Below are 8,942 nucleotides of genomic sequence, written 5' to 3' on the forward strand. Positions count from 1 at the left end.
AATGCTAACTATCCAACAATCCTCCTTTTGGAATTGATGGCAACACCTCATCACTTCTCCACATTAATGGCCAATCCTCATGTTGCTTCCACACTTCTCCTTGCATGAGCCACCAATGGCTTTCTCTCCTCTACATAGGCCATCACAACTTATTCTCCAATGAGCTTCTCTCCCCCTTTGACATCAATGGAAAAGGGCTACAAGCTATTGCTTCTCTCCCTTTCAACTACTACCTGAGGATCATGTTGTTGATGTGCATTATGCTCTGCAGACTTCTATTCAAGGGATGATATCTTCTTGATTTGACACTTGACGTATGCCATTCAAACTCAACTACAAACACTCTTCCAACCGATGCATCTTTTTTATTAGTTAAAGGAATCTAATACCAATTAAAATTGCTCATGGTATTTCTACTGCTACAAATATCACCCAATAGTGATGCATTTTGGATTTCTATTCACTGTTATTGTTGCTTGTTGCTTCAAGAATTGTGCTCACTTTTCCTGAGCATCTTAACAGTCGACACTGCTCCCCTGAGATCATACCTCTCCAAAAATAGATTGTTTCCTAAATGACACCAATTGCGCCAACAAGTTTATACATATTAGACAAAATTCCAGGAAAAATCTAATAGCTCCTCAAAAAAGAAATTCCCATTTGCACAAAATGTTACTCCATACGAACCTAGACCACCAATTGACATAGTGATACCAATTGAAAGCTAAGGAGAATTCAAAGCTTATACCCATTGTGATTTATGAACACAAGACTGTTAGGAAAAATCAAATTCACAACTTAAATGAAATAAGGTTATTTCACCCAAGGTGCAAACCTTTCATTTTCTCAACAATATTTCTTCCTGAGATTGAAAATGATCATTGCCTACTACTGCTACTAAAGTAGCTCCCCTTCAGTCAATGCTCTCTGATCTATTTTTTGATCTCTTTTCATTTGCCTTCTTGCATCTACATGGGAACTGATCTTGTGGGCATGACTTAACCGTGGGCCTCTTTTATTCCACACTTTAGTTGCAACTCATCTTCTTTTCACAACATAAATTGTTGTTTCGTACTCCTCTTGAAACCATGTTGGGTACTCTATCCTTTCTCTTGCAATGTTGATACATAAAATAAACAAATTCAGTATTGTAATCAGTAAGGGGACTCAGTCATACCTCTAATCATTCAAATGCACCTCTCTGTTTATTCCTTCTAACTTCCTGTATCTGACTAATTCGACATTCCTTGAGGCCATTATCTTCCCTCACTGAAGAAAATAGAGGTTATGCTCCCCTTGAGAAGATTGTCCTTATTCTTCACCCAAATATTCCTTAGCCAAGTCCATATAACAACATTTATTCCTAGCTTCTCCTTTCTTCCTTTAGTTTGGGATTTTTCTTGGGAAACCCCTCCCTCGACTCCTCTTTCTTCGCACAAGTCTTCTTTTTATTGCCTCTCTTTTTTTGTCTCCAAGGAAGAATTGATTGGGATGTTTATCCCATTCATCACTTGAGACTTGCACTCATTGTAGCTAGAAATTACAGAGGGTTTTCTTCCTCCTTTACTCAACAAGTCCTTTTGATACAGAGCATTGAAGACAAACTCAACTTCCTTTGTTCTTCTATATCTTCTCAACCTCAGTAGCTAACTTTCTTCATTTTGTTGCATCATCTGAGATGCATGCCTTAACTTCTCTTGTCTACACTGTGTTGCCTTATGCCCAACGTTTCCACAGTTGTAGAAATCGACATGATATAGGAGTGGGACAAAAGGATTTTTATTCTCAATAGAATTCCTAACAAACCCTCTACTACTACTAACATGCTTTCTGTTGGCCACTTTGTTCATTCGTGGGTTGTTGCTACCCACCATATCTTGTTTTCTTGCATGCCATCTCTATTCTATGGCTTTATGTCCAAAATTATTGCAAGGAAAACAATACCCATGAAAATTCTTTTGATAATAGAAGTTACCTTTTCTTTGAAGGCTTTGTCCTTGAGGGGGAAAGGACCTTTGTTGGTTCTTCATGTGCCTTCCATGGTTGTCTTGCATTCTTCCTTGTTGCTTCTTGGCTCTCTTCTGCAGCTCTTCTCATTGTTGCTGCTTTCCATTCCATTGTTGCATTTTCTTCTCTTGTTGTTGTTGCTTTCCTCACTGTTTTTTATTGCCCAACAACTTATCTATCCTTTGTTGTTGTTGGGATTTCCAACTTCCCTTACATGGGTGGTTGACACTTCAACCTTTTCATTCTTGGAGCTTGGTTTTTCTTTGAAACCCAAACTAGCCTTGATGAGAGGGGATCTCTGCTTAACAAGCATCTCGTTCAACACATTTATTCTCTCCTAAAGCATCAGATATTGAGACAACTCTTTATTTTCCCTTTCTAGGACATGTCTCAATGAGACTACTTTATTTTGTAGTCTCTCATAGTGAGCTTCTCTTTTATTTAGTTGATTGGGCAATATCCCGTTAAGCCCGCTACCCTCTTCTTATTGAGCGTTAAGATTGACTATTATTTTGCTCAACTTCTCATTCTCAAGCTCATATTCATGCAATTTCTCCTTTTGCTTGAGATTTTCTTTTGATAGCTCCTTGATCTCTTTTAGAGTAGATATCAACTTCCTCCTAAAATATATCCTTTCATCTAAATCCTTTTCTTCACTATCAGAGGTGCTAGCTGAGTCACCACAAAGATCTAGATTCCTCTTTGTGACCATAGGATCTTCCATAGGTCTGAGAAGTATCCCATCTTCATCACTTCCAAGGATACACTTATTCTCTTCTTCTTCATAGGATCCCTCATTTTCTATTGCTACTAATGTAGGTCTATCTACATCACTACTAGATGCACTTATATCTCTCTCTTTAGAAACTTCACATGAACATCTAGAGGATAAATGACCTATCTCTTTACATTTATCACAAAGAAATAGCATACCTTCTGAGCAACATGGCCTCTCTTCTGAGTCTTCTTCATCATCAACTCAAGAGTGATGGGTAGAAACTTCCTTATTGGAAGAAGGATCTTCAATATTTTGAGCATATTTCCTCTGGGATGCCTTCTTCTTCTTCTTCCTTCTCTTCTTTTCATTATCAACAACCTTCATAGATTCAGGTTCACTGCTTGAGCAACAAGGTTCTTCAACATTCTCTTGAGATGCATAGCTTTCTCCTTCATATAGACATTGAAATTTATCCAACATTTCCTTTTTTGACTCACAATGCCTCACTTTATCATCATTTGGCTTAGACAACCCTTTCATGATGATTTCCATAGCTTCTCCATTGAGCTCATTATTTTCTCCATTCACTATGGAGCACCATAAATCAACATCTAAAGCCACTAAATAGGCTTCCATTCTAACCTTCCATAGTACATACTCTAATCCATTTAAAAATGGAACTCCTTCTATTGTAATCCATGTTTGATTAGCTATTATTTCCCTTTGATCTACCTTTAAGCAGTTAAGATATTCCTGAAGGAACCAAACTCTGATATTGATTGTTGGAAACAATGTTAATACTGAGAGGGGGTGGGGTGGATCAGTATTAAGGCTAATTTAAACTTTCGTACCAATTTATACATTTCACATTTAAACTTGGAAACCATTCATGTGACCATCAACAACATATCATTTGCAACAATATGAATAAACACATACACATACACAATAAGAGCAACAATTACATAAGACACCGAGGTTTAACGTGGAAGCCCTTTCGAGAGAAAAAACACCAAAGCTTGTTTGTTATCTGATGTAAATATGAGCTCCTACTCTATTACATCAATTTTTGTGAGCGGCCACTCATAGGAAGCACCAACACCCTTTGATCGTTTTCTAGTACCCACTATCAGGAAGCACCAACTCCCTCTTTTTGTAGACACTTGGTCAACTTACCAAAAGCACCATGTGAAGCACCAACTTCACGGATTTGTGGCAAGCACCAACTTGAAGCTCCTTGGATTTATGCAAGCAACAACTTGCAGGAGGCACTAACCCCCAAGCTTTATTTAGACACCCACTAGAGATGGAAGCACCAACTACCTGTATGTAGGCTCCGACCCACACTCCATAAGGAAATAATAAAGACTGTATTTTGCAGCCTCTCTACCAGTTTTAAGCTCTTTGTTCTCTTCTACATTTTGGCCCACGCAACATTCTTTGTCCCCTGCTCACTCTGTTATAGCCCATTGTTCTTCTCAACTACTTCCACTAATACACAACCCTATATGTGCTTTGCCCATTTTTCAGCAACATACACTCACACAGGACTCTCTGCTCTCGACCTTCTTCTTCTGCTCAGACACTCTCGGCCTCTTGCCTCTGCACAGGCACTCTCAGTATTTTCTTTGCAGAACAAGCTCACTCAACCTCTTCTAAGTATCCCTCACACAAATCTTTATGCTCTTGGATCTCTTCTTTAGTGCAAGTACACTTGGCCTCTTGAGCTACCTGCAATTCTGAGAAACTGATTTAAAGAATCACATAACAAATAAAATTGGATAACATAACAACTTTGGAAACAATATACTCATTTATTGTGAGGGAGAGATGAGCATTTTATAAACAATGCAAAAATTCTCCTTGTTTTTAATTTTTCAATTACAAAAGATATTTCATAAAAATCAAATAAATTATTAGATAAAGTAAATACATTGAGATGTTTCCTTCTTTCCTAGTTGTTTAGACGTTTCTGTCTTTTCTACTCTTAGATGTTTCCAAGGAAAGGAGTGCACTTTTTCTTGGTTGCCCAATTCCTCCCTGTTTAGAGCAAAAAGCAGCACTACTTTCTCCACCAAATGAGGGAAAGTGCGTTGAAATGTTTCGACAGTCATCCATTTTGACTGTGTTGGTGTGTATCCCTTCTGACCAACCAAATATGATAAGTAAGGTTGCTGGTGTGTATTCCTTTTCCTGGAGTCACGAATTGTATTGTTGAGCAGAGGAGGATGAAAATATGGAACATTATGTACCAGATGATGAACTGTAACAGATTCATCAAGGAGAGGTGGTTTAAAGAGCTTGAGATTATTAACATTAATCACGTCACAGATGCCAAGTTGGGAAGGCAAGTCTAAGAGATATGTGTTGTCGCCAATGCGTTCCAGAACAATATTTGGGCCATATAGCAGAGGATGCATCTTATGGTGGTGGCCCTTGAAGCATTGCTTGTCCAACAAGAGCTAGACATGATCTCCAGGTTGAAAATACAAAGGTGTTCGCTGCTTTTCATGCCTTTGTTTGGCGCGATCTTGGGCTACCTACAAAGCAACAATTACTTGAGTTTGGCGTTGAGATATGGAGTGTATGAAATGTTGAGCTGATTTTTGTTCCTGTTGTTGATGTGCAGACCGAGAAGGGGTGATAGTTAGTGGCATCTCAAAGGGTGCACTTGGTTGAAACCCAAAACAAACCTCAAAAGGTGAGAAACCAGTTGAGGAGTGTGTGGCCCTATTGTAACTATGTTGAATGATGTGAAAATATGTATCCCACTATTTGTTTCTGGAAAAATAACTGCGAAGGGAGTGAACCAAAGTACGATTGACAACTTCAGTTTGTCCATTTGTTTGTGGGTGAAAGGAAGTGGAGATTTTCTTGGCAAACCAACAAAGACCAAAGAGTACACCAAAATATACTGAGAAAATGAGAGTCGCAATCATAAATAATGCTACTTGGAAAATGTTGGAAGAAGAGATTTGTGGTCTAAGCAGCAGAGGTAGTCTTATGACAAGGAAGAAAGATAGCCATCTTGGAGAAATGACATACCACTACCCAAATAGCATCATGTTTGTGGAAAGTAGTAGGAAGACCACTTAAAAAGTCCATGGAAATGGATTCCCAAGGACAAGAGGGAATTGGTAATGGTTGATACAAACCATGCTTACGGTTTGAGGGCTTGCTTTGTGAACAAAGAGAACATGCACGAATGAATTTTTCCACTTGTCTGGGTAAGGCAAGCCAATAGAAGGGGCAGTGAAGATTAAGAATAGTCTTGGTTGTGCCAAAATTTTCTCCACATGAAGAGGAATGTGCTTCACGGATGAGAAGGAGACTATCATCATATTGTGGCACACCGAGTTGGTTAATTTTATACAACCAACCATCACGAATGGTATAATCAAGAAATGGAGTTTGGTTGATGACTATAGATTGCTGCAAAGCTTCCCATATATCCCCAAATTTTGGATCTATTGCATACATATCTTTCCAGACATCATATGCAGCACAACACGCCTCTAGAATGTGTAGGACTTGAGTAGGTGGTCGACTTAACAAATCAACCATTTTATTTGTTGTCCCCTTCTTAAATTTAATCACCAGATGGAATTGTTGAATGTAAGCAACCCACTTTAGATGGCGTTGCTCTTGAATCTTGCATTGTGAGTTGATGAAGATTAGTGGATGATGATCTGTATGGAGGATGGTCTCTTTTCCAAGAATGTAATGGCACCACTACTTCAAAGCTTGCACTAAACTGTAGAATTCCTTGTCATATGTGTTGTACATGAGCTTAGCATCCACAAGTGCCTCAGAATGGTATGCCACAGGGTGGCCTCCCTATTTAAGAACAACCCTAATGGTGAATTGAGAGGAATTGGTTTCTAGCTCAAATGGTTGATTCATATCTGGAAAGCGAAGAATAGGGGCCAAGCATAATGCATTCTTGAGTTGAGAAAACTAGTGCTCAGATTTGACATCCCAAATAAACTTTGCATGATTTGACAACTAGTGCAAAGGGTGAGCCAACTGTGAGAAATGAGAGACAAATTTTCTGTAGAAATTAATACCTCCCATGAAGCTCTTGAGGTCATGTGCATTGGAAGGTGTTGGCCATTGTGCCAAAGCCTGTACCCGAGAGGGATCTGGGTGAACCCCTATGCTGTCAATAATAAATCCCAAATATTGAACTGATGTTTGTCCAAAATAGGATTTCTTCTCTTTGACTTGAAGTTGATGTGTTCACAATAACTCAAGTATGTTGCGAACATGTTGAAGATGGTATTCCCAAGATTTACTGAATACCAAAATATCATCAAGGTAAATGACCACAAACTTACCCAAGTGTGCCCTGAAAACATCATTAATGAATCTCATAAAGGTGGTCGGTGCATTGGTCAGTCCAAATGGCATGACCAACCATTCAAATAGCCAAATTTTGTTTTGAAACTAGTTTTCCATGTGTTGGTTGCATGCATGTGAACTTGATGGTAGCCTGCAGTCAAATCCATCTTTGTGAAGAAACAAGCCCCATGTAAGTGGTCCAACAAATCCTCAATGCGGGGTAGGGGTAGCAATTTTTAACAGTGGCTTTATTAATGGCCCAATAGTCTGTCACGAGGAACCATTCAGAAGTATCCTTTTTGGGAATAATAAAAGTTGGAGATTCACATGGCGAGGATGAAGGTTGAATATGACTGGATGTCGGAAATTTTTCAATTTGGAGTTTGATCTCAGTGGCCTCTCGAGGAGTGAGGCAATAAGATGGGGTTTTGGTAAGGAAGCACCAGGAATATGATCGATTTTGTGTTCAAAGGAGTGTGTTGGAGGCAGCCTTGACAAGGCGAACCAAGCACAAAGAAACACATTGGTTTAAATTGACTCTCGTAATGGGAGCTTTGCCAGTAGAAGGTTGGGTTGATGTGCTAGCTGAGGATGTGAGCACATATAGGTGCAACCATCATGCTGCAAGTGGTATTGGTGATCTTTAGCATGATAAGCAACATGTTGGGCTTCTTGGTATGGAATGCCCAGTAACAAATCAACATAATCGAGAGGAGAAACATCACATACCACAGTATCGCGGAAAGGTCCAATAACAAAGGTTACAACACATCGTTGGGAGATGGTAAGATGAGGACCTTCATTTTGGACCCAACCGAGCTGATAAGGGTGTGGGTGTGGAGTGGTGGGAAGGCAAAGGTGTTGAACCAATTCCTATGCCACAAGATTCTTTTGACTCCCATTATCGAGAATAAGAGTGGCCAACTCATGTTTGATTTGACAATTATGGGTAAACACAGGTGCAACAGAGGTGCTTGTTGCATTAGCAGTCATGAGGATGAGAGAGGGGTCCACTTCGGTAGGGTTATCGAGAGAAATGATTGCAAGAGGTGTAGTGGCATTTGGTTGCTCGACCTCTGTAAAAAGAGTCTTTTTAGGGCATATATTTTTTTCAGTACTTTACAATCTGCAGAAGCATGTGAGTTGGTCTTATGAAATGTACACCAAGGGGTATTGTGAGGTCTGGGGGATGAGGTAGAGACTATATTAGAAGAACCAAAGGGAGATGGACAATTTCTAGATTGGGGAGATCGTATTAGAGGACCCACTTTGCATTCCACAACCAAGGCCCGAATAAATGCCTTTTTCAATGAACTACTATCAAACAAATCAACTTCGCGATGAAAAAGCATTAGCAAACTAGAATGAAATTTGAACCAAGTTTGATAGTAGTCTCGACAATTGCATTAACTCGAATTCTCAAGTCACAATTGTCAACCCGTTCAATGCTCATTAACCATTCTGTAGAGGTCCTCCAAATATGGCAAGAGTGCCAAGCTTAGCCAAAGGTACCAAAACGCTATCAAATATAACTCCGTGGCCCTTATTAATTATAACCCCTATCATGTTGGTGCTTAGCCTCTTGCCTACTCCTCTTGGCACTCCTTTTTGTATTTTGCATGAAGTCCCATGGTTGCAATAACATGTGAAATTATTACAAAACTGAGACCTAAGCGTCCTTTTGAGTTATAGCCCCAAGGGATTATTTGCTTCGTTAACTTATTCGTGCCCTTGGTATCATTTTCTACATGTAACCCTATGCTAGTGCTTAACTCGTTGCTCTCTAGCCCAGCAATATCGTTCATGCCTCCTTTGTAAAATTTTAGGTTCCTCTTAGCGGGCTTAGTTGTCCTATGGGGTTCGCCTTGTGCTTTCA

The sequence above is a fragment of the Pinus tabuliformis genome, chromosome 7 (genome assembly GCF_031772625.1).
Source record: "Pinus tabuliformis cultivar Carrire ecotype Pingquan chromosome 7, CPIR1, whole genome shotgun sequence".
Taxonomy (NCBI): Eukaryota; Viridiplantae; Streptophyta; class Pinopsida; order Pinales; family Pinaceae; genus Pinus; species Pinus tabuliformis.